Raw genomic sequence first — 18,334 nt, 5'->3', positions numbered from 1 at the left:
TATCTTGATGTAATTCCAAGTGACCTAATAACTAAGAGTCCAAATTAGTGTTGAGGAGCATCCCCTCTGTGGTAGAAAAAGAAAATTCCATTTCACTGGGATTATATCATGTTATTTTCTTCCATGCTAAACTTCCCCTGAGAGAAAGAAAAAGCTAATTCCACGTTGCAGCTGAGAGAACTTGCTTAGCCTTGTCAGATCAAGTAGTTAGGAAAAGAATCGATGAACTTATCCCGCAAAGAGTACTAAGATGCTTATTTTCAGCTACTTCTCTTATTAAAAGTATGATGGCTGGAAAAGAGCAAAGTTTTTATCATGCCTTCAAAGGGCTAACAATATCTTGCAGTATGAGTTGAACTAAATTTACTTCTTTTTCTTTTTCATTTTCTTTTTCTTTTTCTTTTTTTTTTTAATAATTTACCTGTTTTTCTTTTTTCTTTTTCTTTTTCTTTTTTTTAATAATAACGTTTACACAGCTGACTATACATTTTTACCTCTGCAGAAATGCAAATTCATTTCTACGTATCTACCTTAGAATTCGTGCTCTCTAGCACACTTCTGTCTTTCTCAGTGTCATGGATCCATGCAAAAGAAATGAATGTTACACCAAACACCAAGTAATTTTAAAATCCATTTATAAAAAATTACTTTAAATATTTTATGTAATGTGCTGTTGAAAACACGTTCTTCTGTCAAGTCATTTTGATAAAAATAAAAGAGAGAGGAAAAAGCCATATGCAAAAAAGATGCATGTTTACTCAGGAGAGATGATTATTTCTGCAGCTCCAATTATTTCCATATTTGAGAAACTAAATACGAAAAATGAAAAGGGTTTAACATCACTGAAAAGAAGAATATTAACCTCTGTTTGAATTCCTGCAGCTTCTCCATTTTATTCCTCCTCAGTGAGCACAGTAGTCCTAGACCCAGAGATGCCAATTTAGCCAAAATGTAATTTCTTCCTAAAGAAGGAACAAATAGTCTATTAGCATTGTTTTACATACAGAGCTGATATAGAATACCACTGACAAACTCCTCCTAACTTACATGTAATATTTCAAAGAATAAGTAGATCTAATAGTGCAGAGCTAATTTAGAATATAGGCAACACAGTTACTTTTTGTTTGCCAGGATATGAGTAGCTAGTGGGACTGAACACACTTCTCTTTTAAAGACAGTTTCAGATCTTTAGTTCAATCTGTATCATCCAGAGAAAACTATTTTTGCAATGCTGTTAGAAGTTCCTTCTGAGATCAGTTTCATGTTATGATCCTAAGACAGATGTAGAGAAGAAGAATAGCACTAGGAGACTAGTTACATAATATTAATTTAGTCAAGATTTGACATCTTAACAAGTGAGAAATCCCTATAATAATTTTACGTTACTTTTTCACCAAGAATGAAGAATGACTACCTCACTATTGTATAATGAAGCAAAGACATCTCTTTTCTTGGATCCTTGCATTCTCTCTGTGTTGCTTTCTGTACTTCTTGAACACTTCAGGTATGACCAGTGACTCTGTACAACAGTGCTCTGCAGAATGTCACTTTTCCTTTTACAGTCTTGTACACCTATATTCTTTTTTTTTTTTTTTCCTCTAAACAAACCAGTCTTCCATCATGTTCCTCTACAGATATTTCTTTCATTACCATTTTCTTCGTAAGCTATTTTTCTTCTCTGCAATATTTCTTGTTTAGGGCTAATGTCTCTACTTGAAAGCTAACATCTTTTACAAAAACACTACAAATTTAAACTTAAAATTCATAGAGCAGCTTTAAAGAAATGCATCCCAAGGTATATTTCAAATGACTGTGAGAAATTATATTCGCAACATTTTCTGGTAAAATGGCTGCTGAAAAGCAGGATTACATGTCACTCGTAGACATAATTGATATATGTCTATGTTAATTCATTTTAACATAACCAACTCTACCACAGTTCTGTTTTAACACAATGAATGTGTCTAAGAATGAACATTTTGTGGATTTTACTTCCCTGTGCCTCTTTTAAAGAAAAGAAAGCCAGGGTTTCACATGGAGCACTGGGTGTTAGAGCACAACTCTGTTTGGCCGATGGCAATTCTGCTGTCTAGTAGCTCTTACAGTGTTTTGTGGAATTTTATCGTTAGACATTAAATCAGTAGACCACATCTGTACGTAGCTAAAATTTCCTTTGTTAAGCCAAAGGACAATCTACTTCAAGTACGTTCCTGCTAAGTAGTTACCACACAAGGTAATCATACCCTGACAGGCTTGTAATTCTAAATATTAATAGATTAATTCAGGTTAGGAGGGACCTTGGAGGTCTCTAGTCCAACCTCCTGCCCTAAGCACACTGAGAGGTGAGGTTAGGCTTTGCCCTGGTGAGGCTGGAAAACCTCCAGGGATGGAAGCTGTGCAATTTCCCTGAGCAGCCTGCTACACTGCCCGACAGTCCTCATCGAGAGAAAGTCTTTCCTTATATCCAGTCTGAACCTCTCTTGTTTCAGTTTGTACCACTGCCTCCTGCCCTGCCGTGCTCCACTGCAAGGAGCCCAGCTCCACCTTCTTGATAACTGCCCTGTAAGTATTAGCAGGTGGCTGTTAGACCCCTTCTAAAGCTTCTCTTCTCCAGGCTGAGCATGCTCCAACAACGTTGTTGCAAATCCATCCTGACTAGTCTCAAAAGGAAGCATTAGAAACAGGCTCTAGCTCCCGTTATTTATAGGGTTTGGTTTGGTTTTATTAAAGTGCTATCTGACATGTATGCCTCCCTCTGGTTCCTTGCTTTTGTTAGGGCTGGTTGAACCCCACTTTTGGCAAGCTGCTATTAAGTGAAGCAGCTGAATAGACGGTATTTATCCTGCAGCCTTTAGCACATCTTGTACTACCTGACTCATCCTCATAAGTGATAAACATTCCCTTTTCCTCACGAAGGACAATATCTGAAACAAAAAATGATATTCCTAAAATAATTTAACAGAACACATTATTTAAGGATACTGATACTTTTCTGTGCCTTTGCTTCTCCTAATTTAAGAATTGGGGTAATTCTGTTGCCAGGGTTTGTGGAGAAGGAAAGCAAAGAGGACAAGATGGATTTCTTCCAATTAAATCAAGTTCTATGGGAATTTTTTTTCCTTTAAGTGCAACCTGTGTGAAAGATGGAAAAACAACAGGAAGGGTTCTTTTTTTAAATGTATTTCTTACTGTATGTGTAACAAAATAATTTTATATAACACAAAAATAAGTGCTTCCCTTCCAGATATGCAGAAAGGCACCAAAGTGAAATCTGAACAGGACAGCAGAAATGCTTTGAAACAGAAATATTAAATACAACAAAATAACTTAGAAATGGACAGGCTTGGAAATTTTATGGAACTCCAGGATGACATTGGGGAGTTTAATTTATTCAAAGTAAAAAATAATATCCACTTTCTAGTGCCACTTTGACTAACGTAAATAAGTACTAGAGGATTGTATCTTGTAACTCTCCAATTATCACAAACTTCACTCCTGCTGCAAAGACAATGGAGGAAATGATAAAAATGTTCAACATAGTACAGCACCAAGTGAAATAGCAATCCATGAGATTACTTGCAAAAGAAAGCAAGCAAATAGTGTGACAATAGGGCCCTGTACTGAATTACCTCCCTATCAGACACTTCACTGTAAAGAAGGGTAAAAAAAAAAACAAAAAAAACCCTAATACTCACCAATTAATGAATCAAGACCAGAGTCTACAAACTAGAGATGGAGAATTAGGAGGCATAAAATATGATCAAAGGAAAAAGAAGAGCAATACAGCAAACATGTGACATGATAATAACAGTTAAATAATTTGTAGTCTTTGCACATGGAATATTGTGAGTCTATTAGGCTTCCCAAGAAAAATCAGCTAGTTAAAAGCCTGCATGAACCTGATGGGGAGAGGAAGGCTGATAATGCATTGGTTGGCAGCATGCCACCAATACAGGTGTAATTAAAATAATAATTTGCCAACCTGAATACAGACTACACTGAAGATGGGAATTCCACGTAATGAAGGATTTCAATTACTGCTATTGTTCGAGTCTTGAATTTCTTTATGGAAGTTCTGATGAACCTTATATTCAAATTTCAATTTTGCTTTACTGGTGATACAATGATACAATTAAGTCTCTCCTGAAACAGTTTCTTAAAAAAGAAAAAATAGAACTAGGCATGAAAATGGTTTTAAATCTCACCTTCTCTAAATGATAAAAAGAACATTATCTAAATGGAAGAAGGTTATGTTAGTGTTCTTCCATCCACTTTAACCTGCAAATCAGTAGTCCCAATGACCTGACCTGTCTGCCAAACCATAAAAACTGTGAAATTTGTCCAAGGTGGTTAAGAATTAGCCCACAAATCATTACACAGAGGCTGTCCTACTTAATTCCTTTTAATTAATTATTTCCTTCTTCAGTCATCTCCTGTAGAAGTAGGTAATACATTTAAATGAGCATCAAAAAGATTTGAAAAAAGAATTTAAATGTTCAGCTCATATTTATTATGAATTATGAAGAAATTATGAAGAACCAGGTCACGAGGTGAATAAACTGCAGTGGAGAGCCAGAAGGCCTAACTTTCCCTAGTAAAAATTTCTGTCTCCAAAGCAGTAATTTCTTGCCAAAAGTGCACTTGAACAAAAGAAATATTAAAGAAGAGGTAAACCTTATCTTTCAATAGGAAGAGGAAGCAAATTTCAAGAGGAAGCAATTATTTTCCCATTCTGACATCAACATACGAAGGTGATAAACCGGACCACTTTAAATCAGTTACAAAAGACATACCAAGTAATCAACATCGAAGAAAAGCAACAGACACCACAAACACAAAAATGTAACCCCTTTTCCTTACATACATATAAGATGGAAGAACTTTCTTTTCTAGAGTTCTTGCTTCATAACACTTCATATTTGCTAGAAAGCCCACAATCTGCAAAACCAAACCAGGCATTTAAATGAAGGTTTCGTACATATATACTTTTTCATTACAAAAACACTCTTTTAAGCAATCTGTTCCACCAGAGGTTCTGGGAAAGTCACTTGCTCTGTTCTGTCTTGGCAACAGAAAAGCACAGGACAAAACTAACAGAGGGCTCCAAATGTTTTTCACAACTACTCAATATTTTTCAAGGTAATATTACCATTAAAACAAACAAACAAACAAACAAATAAAAAACTGTTATTTGGCTGCCTTTTTGTGCTATAAAAATTTCTATTTACCACTTTCAAATTTCAGTCTTTCTTTGATTTGTCAGAGAATTTTTAATGCCGCTCTGTGGTGAATATATAGGATGAAACTAGGTCACTTCGGTAACCTGGGGCTGTCTTTGCTCTGTCTCAGTGAACATTGTTGGGCCATGGTGAATGAATTATTTCTTTCCTTGACTGACAATAGGATGAATTATTTTAGGAAATTTTATGCCTGTTTTAGACTGGTTATATATTGATACGTAGTCCCCTAAGATTTTGGAGACAGTAGCAAATTGGCATTTCACAATAAAGACTACCTGGGAGAGTCCCAGAAAGAGCAGTCTTTGCTCTAGTTGTGTTCAGTATCTACTTTTATATCATTTTGGGGTGAGCAAGTGGAAAGATCTTGAACCCAAGTACCACAGAAGCAGAAGCAGCATGTGGGGCCATCCGTCCTAAGGACCGATGGCTGTATGCGAGCTACCAGGAGGGCAAAGGAAAACACACAGAGACAGATTTTAGCCATGAGTTCTTTGTGTGTGACACTTAGGAAAAGCATTTCGTAGTCTCTTTAGAAGAAATAACGACGTCCCATGACACAGGCCTGACTCCATCTGCAAGCATTGTCATTTCCCAGCAGGACTGCAGTGTTGCACCGTACATGAGGCTATCAGTTTAGGAAACAGCCCGATATGAAGCATCTCTCCATTCTCTATCTGTCCTCTGTCCCTTGTGCTGCCCTCTGTTATGAAACCACGTGCTGGGATTTCAGACCTTATTTTCCAGGTGTTTATATTCACGAGATGCTTTTGTGAGCATGAGAACCAATTAGCTGTCCTCACACAAGCTTAAAAGGAAACTTCATGTGAAATTCTCCAGCAGCATGGCAAAACCTCAGTGCCCTCCCAAGGCTGACCCCGCGCCCCTCAACCCATTTCCCCCCCGCCCCGGGTTATTCTAACTGATTACAGCCAGTCTTTTCCAGCACATTATTTCTGAAATGTATTTATGTCAGGCCTGCTAACAACCAGATCCACCTAAAACCTGAAAGAACTGTCCAAAAGGAGAAAAGAAGAGAAGCAATTTTTTATGAATTCAAGACTACTTCTCAGTTTGAGGCAGCCCACACAATTTCAGCACAAACAATTGGAGGCTTCCCAGATTTGCACTTCAATTTCTCAGTGCTCTACCATACTAGAAATTAATTTGTTCGGTCATGACTCTAGTTACGCATCCACCCACCTACAGCTATTCTTATAGAAAATAACTTCCTTTCCCACTGACGCACATAATTGGTGTCTTCTGATAATTGCATGTCTGATACATAGAGAGAAGAAAATAATGGATGAGTACTTCAACTTGTTTCCTGACATACTATTGGAAAAAAGAGGCAATGCCTAAAATTTATGTCTGCATACGTTTTGCTGGAATAATGAATAAATAAACAGAAAGCTTCAGATGCACTAGTCAGTAACATGTCAGTAATTTTCTGAGTTAATAACTGGCTGAAATGGCATCAAATGGACATAAGTATACATTCATAGGTATAATGATTATGACCATAACTAAGTTAAATTATACAACATGAGAAGGCACAGATGATCTTCCTACCTACCGTCTTCAGCCTTTTCCGTGCCAGAACGTCCTGAGCCAGGTGTTCCTATGCATTCATGATTTCTTTTCTTGTCTGTTTTATCCTCAAATCCATGCCAACTTTTGGGTGCACAACAGCAGTTCCATAGGTCTACAACCCACTGTGGTAAGAACTGTGTGCTTCTGATTGTTGCTCCTCCAGCTTCATCTGACTTTGTTGTACTGAAAAAGGTAGAGATGATCAATCTCTATTCACACTCTTGCTGTATCATCATTTTATAATCTTTTATATGTAGGTGTGTATCTTTCCTTTCCTGAAAAGTCCTAGCTTAATTGGTTGCTTATCTGCTTTATGCTGGTGATCATCCTTGTTGACCTTCTCTGAATCTTCTCCAGTTCTGCTGCACACTTTCTGAGGCGGAGATAGTAGAGATGCACACACAACAGTTGAGATGGGATTGCATAATGGATTTATAAAGTGTAGTATACATTCTGTATCTTACAATGGTAGAATGAAGCAATTGAATTGAAGTTCATTTTTAGATTAACTCCCATAATTAACTCAGGAGATTTTATATTTTGAGATATGCATGCTATGCTTGTCATGTGATTATGCTGACATATAGATGGAAGCTTTTTTCCCTAGGTGTGAAGTGTTAGAAACAACTTTAATAGTATTTACTTTCTTATGATTAATTTCTCTGATATTTATGTGGCATGTGTGCTTGCAGTTAGGAATTCACCCCTTAAAAGACTTTTTAAGTCATAAATTATGTAATTTATATTTATTACAGCTAAAAAAGTTATGTTTTTTGAGGGAGGGCAAACCATTAAATTTTCTATTATGGTGTCTTTAATTGGTTTGATAAAAGTTAATTTTGAAAATATGCATCTTTGGATCAGTAATCATATTGGACACTGGGAAGAAAATATTAGTTTTACATTGTGTGCAAGATGCAGGATGGAAGATCCTTCATCTTTTCATCCTCTATCTTTTTACTGAACTTCCATTTTATATAAGCAGTGTGATACTTTTAAATGATTCTTTCAATAAATTCTGAACTCTTGGCTTGCTATAGACACCTCAGGAATGTTTTGATGGATTAGTCTGTATGTGAGACCTAACATCTAGCAATTCAGTTTGCATATTCTTTAAATTCAGGTAGTTTGATATCAATCGCAGTTTTCTAATAAACTGTTCTGAGGCCAAAGTTTGCTATCTACTGAAAGACATTATGATTATAATTTTAGTAAAAGACAGCATTACTGACTTTAAAATGAAAAATGGAAAAATACAGTTTAGAACACAAATCTTGTAACTTTTTAAATCTAAAAGTTAAAAAGTGAATCACACTGTATAGAAGAGGTTAAAATGCCCAAATTGCAAAGGAGAATGTGTCATACGAGTGTTCTAATGAATGTCTTTTCTTGTTAAAAAGAACATTAATTTCTATTTGGTAATGCTATGAGACTTCAAAAATGGCATTACTTAAGCAGTTTAACTAATTATTCAAACTAATATAGCACACAGATTAGAAAAGAATTCATTAGTCATGTGTCTGGAGTTCAGATGCTTAAAGAGAGAATGGGCAAACATACAGCTATAAATCACAGGAGTTACGAGACTTGGAAGAATTTTCTGAGTACTTTGGGAAGAACGTAGCAGGAATTGAGATACAGAGCTTCGAAGTGAAGTTCTATAATTATAGAATTGTATATCTGTATTTCTACCCATATCAACATAAAGATCTATATTAATCTATAAAATATCTATATTCTTTTTTATTTTGCGGAAAGAGTGGTCTCTGAAGTGGCTGAAGATAGCATGCGCTGAGCCGCCCTTCTCTCCACGCAACTGCCTGACCACCAGCTTGTGGCTCCCTTGGGGGCTGCTCGAGGGCAGACTCGTCGGATGTGTCTGACACAGGGCTCTTCTGTCGGGTGTGCTGAGGTGGTTTCGTATCTGCACGCAGCTGGTAGCTCTAGCCATACGGAGTTCATGCATACAAGTTTGAAGTTTACATAGCTCCTTTTCAGAGATACCTTTGCCAACAGGGAAAAAAAATTGTTCCATCAGAAAATCCTTTGCATCAGTAAATAGAAGGATGTATGTTTACATACATAAATGTCAAGAAGAGCACATCTTATTGTCAGTGTGTATAATCTTGCACCCTTTGATTTATTCAAATTCCATTAAGTGTTATTATTCATATATTTTCTCACATCTTAGACAGAAAATATAATGTCTTCTAATACCATGTGTGACTGTAAGCTACACAGTGCTCAAGGAAGTCACATAGGTGGAAAGTGCAGAACATGTTAAAATTATCTGTAGAAAAAGAAGAGCAAAAAATGTGCAGGCAAATATAGGTCACCTATTTGTGCAAGTTAGTTTCATGGTTCACTGCCTAACCTCCTGCTTTTTTACCTAAAGAAGGGTGTACAGCTAGCACAAAATAACACGTGGTACGTAGGATGCTTTAATGTTATTTAAATACATTCTTGTGGAATGAAATTGAGATAAACAGCTAAATAATAAGAGAAGTACTGCACTTGCATTAGCACAATGAAATTAGTGTAAATACACAGGATTAAATAATTTTTGTTGCTTTTGTTAAATTGTACCATATAGAGTTAATCTTCAAAGTATATTCCTTGCATATGATGGTAAGGTAATACTTCTGTATCTAGTTTTATCATCAACTTTAGTCACAACGTTTTTGCTGTGGAGGCTGTTTAAATGCACACACTTCCAGCAACCAACTTTTCATAGGCAAATTGCAAAATCGGCGAAGTACCAGAAATTCCACAGCTTAGTGCTGAGTTTGCACTTTATTATGAAAAATATATCTCATCCTCTTCAAACATAAGTGCTTTTAACCTTGAGTATAAAATGAATTTTCTGTTTGCAAGCCTGATCAGAGAATGGATCCAAATGAAAACTCATCCAGGAAAAGATGGCTTTTTTAATCTGGATCAGTTCTCTGATCAGACTCCCTGGACAGCAGCACAAATGGCTGTGCCAGCACCAGGGTGAGGTGTGGGTGGTGGGCAGAGCTGCTTCCTTTGGTAGCAGTGCCAGTTTCTGCTGGTTTAAGGTGTTCATTGAATGACAGATTGGTTATACATATCCGTAGTGGCTTAAGTCTTCCTAAGCTGGTGCTGTGATGGTCCCATGGTACTCCCTTTCTTCCCTTGGGTGCACATTCTCATTTTCTTTGCTTTACCACAGGATTTTTACTCAGGGTGAGCTAGTTTGGGTAGTGAAAGTGGCAGAGAGCTGTGCATTTTTCTTTCTGGTTTAATTTTCTGTCAGTTAAGCCTTCCAAACTGACTCATCAGGAGGTCAATATGAATACCGTGGGCAGCAGTATGAGAGCAAAACACAGCTGTGGGCTGGATGGCAGCTGACTTACGTTGACTTAAGTTACGTGGGAAGTAAAACTGTTTTCTGGCAGTTAAATGTCACCTAGGCCAAGGTGCTGCTATTCTGTCTTCTCTCCTGGCTGCACGTTCCTGCACCTTCTTCCTGTAGGCATTCACATCAATAGAGATTGCACAGGAAGCTGGTATGGGCATGAGCTAAAAACTAACCATTATTTTTTGTTAAATAAGATTAGATTTCAAATGGTCCAGCAGTTTCTGCATCAGTTCCCTGTCTGGTCATGTAAGCACCCAGTTTAGGTTGGTTTAAGCTGTTAAGGAACTGCATTTCAGGGTGACGTGGTTTATTCACCTAAGGATGTTCTCTGTTGCATGACAAATTGTTGAAGTGAAAGCAGCCACAGAGCCCTACAATGGGTGAATTGCTCTGTTCCTTCTGCTGGGTGCCTTCTCTTCCCAGAGGCAATGCTTGTGGGCCTCTGATAAATGTTTGCTGGGCCTGAAAGATAACCCAAGAGAAGCGTGTTTCTCAGTAGCCTACTGAAATGTGCAGAAGAGAAGTGAGGTCTGTGCATGAGTTACCGTTCACACCAAAACCTCCCAGCGTGTTCCTGCCTTTCCGAGTGCCATCATCCCGGTTTGCGAGACATTAATTCTGTCAGCCACCGAGCAACGTGACAGGAAAAGACGAGGTCTCGCTGTCCTGGCAGGGAAAGTGTTCTGTGACCTGTGTACCTTGATAGAGACTGCAGGCCCAGCTACATTTCTGACTCACTGTCTGTAGGGCACAACTAGATGCAGCCCTGAGCGTACTGTGCTGACAGCTTTAAATAAGTCAGATTTTTCCGAAAATCTATCTTGCGAGCGATGTGGCTCCCTGCTGCTGTAAAGCTTCCTTTTAAAAAGTGCCAGCAGATATGTATAAACATGCTTATGCTAAAAAGACAAAAATAAATTACATATACAGTAAGTTAACAGTAAATAAGCATAAAATAGAAAGAAAGGGAAAGAGAAAATCCTTCCTCATTATGTATATTTCTGGTATATAATAATGCTGAAAAGTGAATCTGGTGTGTATATCTGTCTCTAAGAGAGTTGTGCATTTTGCTGGAAAAGCATTTAAGATATATTTTCTTTCAACATTCAATATATTCTTTGTATTTCTTACATATCCTAAAATACAACTTTCCCTAAGGCTGTATTATTTATAAATTCATATTTATAAATAATTTCCACAGAGTTACTCAGAAAAAATTGCAAGATGCAGTAAGAATAATGAAAAAAAATGTCATTTTTATAGGAAATAAATAAAAATAAAATCTGCAATTGCTGTTTAAGCTACTCAGTCTCACAGGCTGTATTTAGAATGTAAAATAATACTGAAATTACAAACATGAGAGTATCAGAATTCTTTCTTTCTTTTTTTTTTTTTCCCCCAGAGCCCTGCATGTTTCCTGGGGAAGACATGTGCTGCCCTTGTGTTGCTCTTCACAGGCAGTAAACATCTGTGTTTTACCCATGAATTTGTGTTGTAATGAGGCTCTGATGAATACCTTGAAGTCTCCAGAAGGAACCAGCTATTCTGTTTACAGGGAACTTTTCCCAGGAATCTGTTGCTGTTCAGAAAAAAATCATTGCATTTTGAACTGCAAATCTGTAGTAGGAACCTACTTTGTATATCCAGAATCTTGTGTGTGACACATGTGACAAAGAGCTGAATTTTTTGTGTGTCCTATGTATGCCGTGAAACCTTTCATTTCATCAGCTCTAGAGCTAGGAGTACTAAATTGTCCTGTACACTCTAAACAAGGTGACTGAGAGTCAAAGACTAAAGAGACAAAGACTGACTTAGTAAGAGCAAGCTTTTAACAATGTTTCAGGTACATTATCATTTCTGAGGCATAATTGTTTCCTTAGACTATGGGTCAGGGCAGCAGAAACCAAAGTACACGTTTCCTTCTGCCATCGCTGCTGCTGGCACAGAGATGCTGCAGACACCTGAGGATTTAGATCCGTCTACAATATTTGCCAGGGGACATCTGTCAGCACCCAAAGAGGTTACAGCTTCACAGGGCTGGGTGGAAATTTTTGAAAGAGCAAGTACTGTTGAGGAAAGAAGACAGCAATATTTATCTGCCTAGGGCAGCAAAAAACCTTGCATCAGCTCTGCTCATTTTTAATACAGTTTTTATTGAGGTTTTGTTTAGTTTTCCCAAGGAATATGGTGATGTATGTTTGGGTTGCATTATTCTTTATATTATTATTGGCTCACCTAATTCAGTTTAGGAAAAGGCATTCTCAGCACAATGCGTTTTAGAGTTACTTTTCAAAATGCAAAGCACATCGACCTAATGAATACTCTCTGGAAGAGTCCTGCACCCAAAAAGCCACATTCTTTCACGTACTGACACCTGGTTGTTTGAAGGCAATATTTAGAGAAACAGAAAAGGTCATTGCTGCTAAAGTACATACTAAGGGAAGGGAAGGAAAGAAGGAAAAAAAAGTCATGATGCCGTGATAGACTGTGGGAAAGCTACATATCTGAAGATTTGCCATCATTCACTGTAGCAGCGAGGGACATGGTTGAGTGATGGGACTCGGTAGGTCAGGTTGACGGTTGAACTTGATGGTCTTGAAGGCCTTTTCCAACCTAGATGTATCTATGATTATGATTTACTGCAAAGGTTTGACAAAAGATATATAACATGTTTTTGCTTCCTAAAAGAGGCATGCATATTTACCACATAAGCTTGTCTTTAACTTGCAGGATCTTAAAGGCTGGAAGACAAGATAGTGCAAATTCGACGTAGAGACAACAGTGTGAATCATCCTCAAGAAGCTGTAGTCTCACGGTATCATCCAGTGAGTACAAACAGTCATTTGTCTCTTCTCTATAGTTCAGCCAGTTAGTACAACTCTACATATGAAAATATTTTTTTCCCCAATGAGCTCTGAAGATGTTATTCAAGATGCAGATTAGGTTGTGCCTCGAATGTACCGTGACAAACAGTTGTGACTGAGGACTAGGTTGCCTACAAAGATGCCAGTGAGACTTCGGAGATTCTTGTTTCTCATTACCTAATCCCTAAAAGTCCTATTTACAACAGTCTTGTTAATCCAGTTCTGGAGTAAGCTCTTCCCTTTCTTCCACGAGCTTGTAAGGAAGGAACATTGCTAGCTTTTTGTGATCAAACATGAATAGCATTCCTGCTTTTTTCTTGTCAGGTCTCATTGAGAGGTGGTTGTTCTGGCAGCCGAGGCTGGCCGCAGTGCAGGCCGTGCCCTCACCGACAGGCCCCATCCCACAGGGTCTGACCACGGCGGGCAGAGCTGGGGGCTGTAACAGGCTGATGCCCAGCCAGTCCCTGAACAATGTGCCCTCCCTCCCTGGCCAATGACCCCAATATTATTGTTCCGCATGATGCTACATGGCCCAGCTGCCTGGGCCAGCTGTCCTAGCCATGTGCCCTCCGAGCTCCTGGGGCACCCCCAGCCTCCTCGCTGGCCGGGCAGCACCAGGAGCAGGAAAGGCCTCTGCACCAACTGAAACATCCCTCTGGTACCAGCATTATTTTCCTCCTAAATCCAAAACACAGCACATACCAGCCACCATGAAGAAAATTAACTCCGTCCCAGCTGAAACCAGGACGTAGCCTAGGCTGAGCAGAAAGTGGGCTCCTAGGCCCATGGGCAGGGCTGGGGCAGGCCCCAGGCGAGGTTGATGAGAGCCATTAAGGGCTATGGGTGTCCTCAGAGTCCTGACAATTCTGAAAGAAACATTTTTGAATCACTCTTCCCACCACTCCTAGTCTAGGACTGAGCACTGGCTACGCACAGAGCAGGCAGTGCTCCTACTGCCTGAGTAAAAGTAGGTGAGAAGATAATAAAAAAGAGCCCTGAATTCCCCTTCTGTGGGTTAAGATACAAGACCTGCTCAGATCACTGACTACAAATACATTGTCTATCTGCGCCTTGTTTCAATTACAAATTGAATGTTGTACCTTTACTACAGTTGTTTCAGAAAAGCACAGAAATAGAGAGCCAGATGTTTTACTGATGAGACAAGTTTGTCTCCTGAGCCCACAGCCATTAAACAATTTCAGGCTTCCTGGAAATGCAGTCTAGAAAAGCACCATTTAGGCTGTATCTTGGGGCGAATCTTTTCCATGTTCTTCAAGATCACCTTTTTACTAATGTTTTTACTTTTTACTAATGTACTAATGTACATTGCAATGTACCCACTAAGCTACTGGATTCAGATCCATTCAGAAAATCCTCCTCCCCCTCTGTTTTCAGGGTTTTCTGCTTGTGCTACTTGAATTACAACCGTGATTCAGAAACTACGTTATAAGCCCGTCCCTCGGTAGGGTTCATGCACTCTGCCACACCATCTGTTTCCTCTGCGAAGGCAGGAGTGGATTACCTTTCATAGTTTTTCTCTTTTGCTCTCTTCCTTTCACTGAGCCACCCCTTACCTTTGGCATATGTCAGTGTGTAGGTGTTCAGGCTGGACTCATGGCTGGGACTTTTCCTAGCTCCATTTTAACTGTCAGCTGTGGCAATAACAGTGTCCTCAGTGGGTGCCCCTTGTTTATTTTGAATTAAATTATGAGACAAGGACACGCAAGTGTCTCTGCTACCAGACTTCCCCCCTCCTCCTGCTAACTGCAGAACTGCAGGGACTGCTACAGGGCCTGACAGCGGGCAGGGACAATCTACATCCCATGCTCACTGTCATTTTTTTCTGGGGCACTTTATGCAAGTGATTGGCACCTTCACTTGGACAGCTTGTCATCTCTCATCATCCACTGCCATTTGGATGTTTCTAAAATATCTATCCTGCATTTTTTTTTCTGTGGGCTATGCCACCCTTTAATTTAGCAGTTGTGTTGTCATTTTTTAAATATAGCTCTCTTTATTTCGAATATGGTGAAACATGCTCTTTTGTCTTTGTATATGGATCAAAGATTACCTGTGTGAGATCGCAGATATATTTGGGAGTTTGCTGCCATCTACAGTTGAAACCTAACATTAATCACAGTTTACACGAGTGATCCCTCCTCCCCAGTACCTTCAAAGACTTTCAGATCTCAGACGAGTGACAAGGCATGCTTCAAGGAGACTCACTGCCTCCTGAACTAAGTGCCTCTTCTGGCAGAACGGAGAAGTGGTTACACAAAGGTATTTAACTTCTTCTGTCTGTGCAGGTCAGATGGCAAACCTTCTCAGTTCTCTCTTCAGCTCTTTTTGGACAGATTATTCTGCTTCCAGTGCTTCATGAATCAACCCCTCTGTTCAAACTTTGAGCCAGGAATGTTTCAGAAACTTCCCAGCTGTAACACAAAGCTTGTGTGGTCTGGGGATGAGAAAAGAGCATCTGCGTTTTCTGAACTGGACTATCTCCTTGTTTCATCCCTAAAACAAATTGAGGGGACAGACAGTGATGGCAGTACTCTACAGCCAGCTCTTTCAGTACTACTGTACTGGGGTTTCTCACTGAGGTATATGGTGTATGGGGCATATATCCCAGTACACAACAAAAAGGCATTAAAGCCTGCAGGTGTCATGCTGGTGAAGAACAGGATAAGAAAAACTTTCTCTAAGTAATTTTAATAAGATATACCTCTACAGTACTGTAACCATTCTAGGTGCCAAAATATCCAGAAAAATCCTTTTCATCAAAAGATGTTTGGGATAATTTGCAAAAAACTACAGTTAATATTTCTATATATTTTTACTATTGAGTAGATAAAGCGTACAAAAACATAGAGAAGAACTTCATAGTGTAGTTCATCATATATTCTACAAATAAATACAGAAATAAGTAAATAAATACATAAAAGAATGAGACAAGTACAAGGGAAGAGTGTACAGATAGTCAAATTGTGACGTACATGTTCTAAGCGTGGCATAGTTTGTTATTTCTTTTCAAACAAATCTAGTTAAACAATACACGGGTGTTATGACAAGAAATTATTTTTGACTGTCTGCGTAAGATAGCAAGATATTCGTTTCTATAATGTTTGAAAGTCCCTCTTGTACTCTCATAAAGGAAATGCATTCCGTTACACATGTATTGGTTCTAGCTCCTCTAATACAGCACATCTACAAGCTGAAAACCTCTGTACTTGAGAAGATCTCCCATAAAAATCTCCTTTGATTTTCAGACCTCTGAAGTCTGATCCTCAAGGTCTGTAAATCATTGTTTCTCCACTGAAGACAAAGGAGCAGCACTGATTTGTAGAAACAGAGGATCTAGACCAAGATTTTAAATGTTTTGTAAACACTCAAACTGAGAAACATACAAGATGATTGAAATAATAGTTTGCTTTCTACATATTATAGTTTATGCTCTTTAGCCCAATTTAGAGTACTTAAAGAATCAACAAGTATAATAAAAGTACAATATAACAGTGATCAGAGGAAGTGTATCAAATTACTATAGAGTAATCATTCAGTGAGCTGCCAGCTTGTTTTTGCAGTCACACAAAAAGCAATGTCTTAATTTCTTCCGACAAATGGAGATTGTTACATATGCAGATGGTGCATAGTTGAGTGGTTAAATTTTGAAAGCTTTTTTTTTTTTTTCTTCAAAAAAAAATGCCTAACACAGCAATCCTAAAGTTCACATAATAAGAAACTGTTTCTGTGCTGAGTTGAAGGTCAGAAATTGCAGCCACTATCAATCCAGGTTCAATGAATTGTCCATGTTTGTCATAAGTTGGTGTAGAATTCATTGGTCTAGAATTTGTCATAAGGCACATCAGGGAATCCAGGAGTGCTTCTGTTCATTAGGGAGCTGTAAGTAATCTTGTTGGCATTTGTTTTCTCCTGTTCCTGTTCAGGAGAAGGGAGAACTTTATAATACTTGGATACACAATTGTGTACAGACTTCTTTTCAGCATCAGGGAATCATGGAGCTCTATTTTTGGCTGTGCTATTATCTACCATGGGACCTTGAGCAAGCCACTTAAATTCTTTTTAGTATTTAATATTAGGTGTTCAGACTAGAAGGTCAGTAATACCTGGGTGACAAGTGTGTTATGAGGTTCAGTTAATTAAAATGGTCTGAGACTTTTGACTTCATGTCCTTTAAAAGCTCTTATTATGCATTGTGTGATTTGACTAATGAACAGATTCAGAATTCATAAAAAGATATAGCTATAAAAATTTTTTTCTATAAAACTATGCTAGTAAGTTAATTTTTATTATTATAGTGCATTTAAATTTTATCTGGAGAAAGGATAGTGCAAACCATTCCCCCCAGACTGTATTAGTAAAGAATATAACCAAAACAAATACTGAAATAAACTTTAGTCTGCTTGTTTCTTAAATTACTGGTATACTTCAGAGTGCACTGCAACAATCTATCAATAGAAGAAAAATATGAGGAAATACCTTATATACTGTCTTACACTTCTTAGTGACTAAGGCTGACCTTTTGAGTTACAAATTTTCTGAGATCCGAAAGTTTTAATTTGTGACTTGTTTCAGTTTCCTACATCTGCCATAAGCCTGACATATGTATTTTGGAAATTCAGCTTCACTTAGATCCGAGGTTCAGGTTTTGGCCATGTTCTCTAACTTTTTTTTTTTGGGGGGGGGGGGGGGGGGGGGGGGGGAAATGTCTCCTGAAGGAGAGCTCAGTGAATTTTCGTTCATATAGGAAAAAAATTCTGTCAAACACAGTAACATCAATTAACAAGTCATCAGCTAAGATAGCATTAGAGTGTGCTGTAGGCCTGAGTGTTAGAGGTGGAAGATGTAACAGCAGCTTAAAACTGAAGCCTATCAGAATATGTCTGCCACCACTTGCAGCTTAGAATAGAAAGTCTCTAGAAAACTTCAGGCTTTGCAGACTTCTGTATTGCCAGCTGAAATAATTTCTCTTTGCAAGCAATAGGTGGCAGGACTTTCCCAAAACTGGCACTAGTCTTATTCTGGTGCTGGCAGCTCTTCCTCCTGGGAATCTGAGGCTGGAATAAGGGGCATGGTCTCTCTGAGCTTCTGTTTCACTGTGCTTGCTTTTCTTCAGGGAAGCTGTCATTAAAGATTGCCACAGAAATCAAGCAAAATTCTGCTTTACTTCCTTTATGATCAGGTGCCATTTGTGCATAAGAAGTGAGAGACATAGGGAATAAAAGATTACCAGCTCATTT

Source organism: Anser brachyrhynchus (assembly GCF_964034855.1).
Source record: "Anser brachyrhynchus genome assembly, chromosome: 3".
Lineage (NCBI taxonomy): Eukaryota > Metazoa > Chordata > Aves > Anseriformes > Anatidae > Anser > Anser brachyrhynchus.
Note: the sequence above shows the minus strand (reverse complement) of the source record.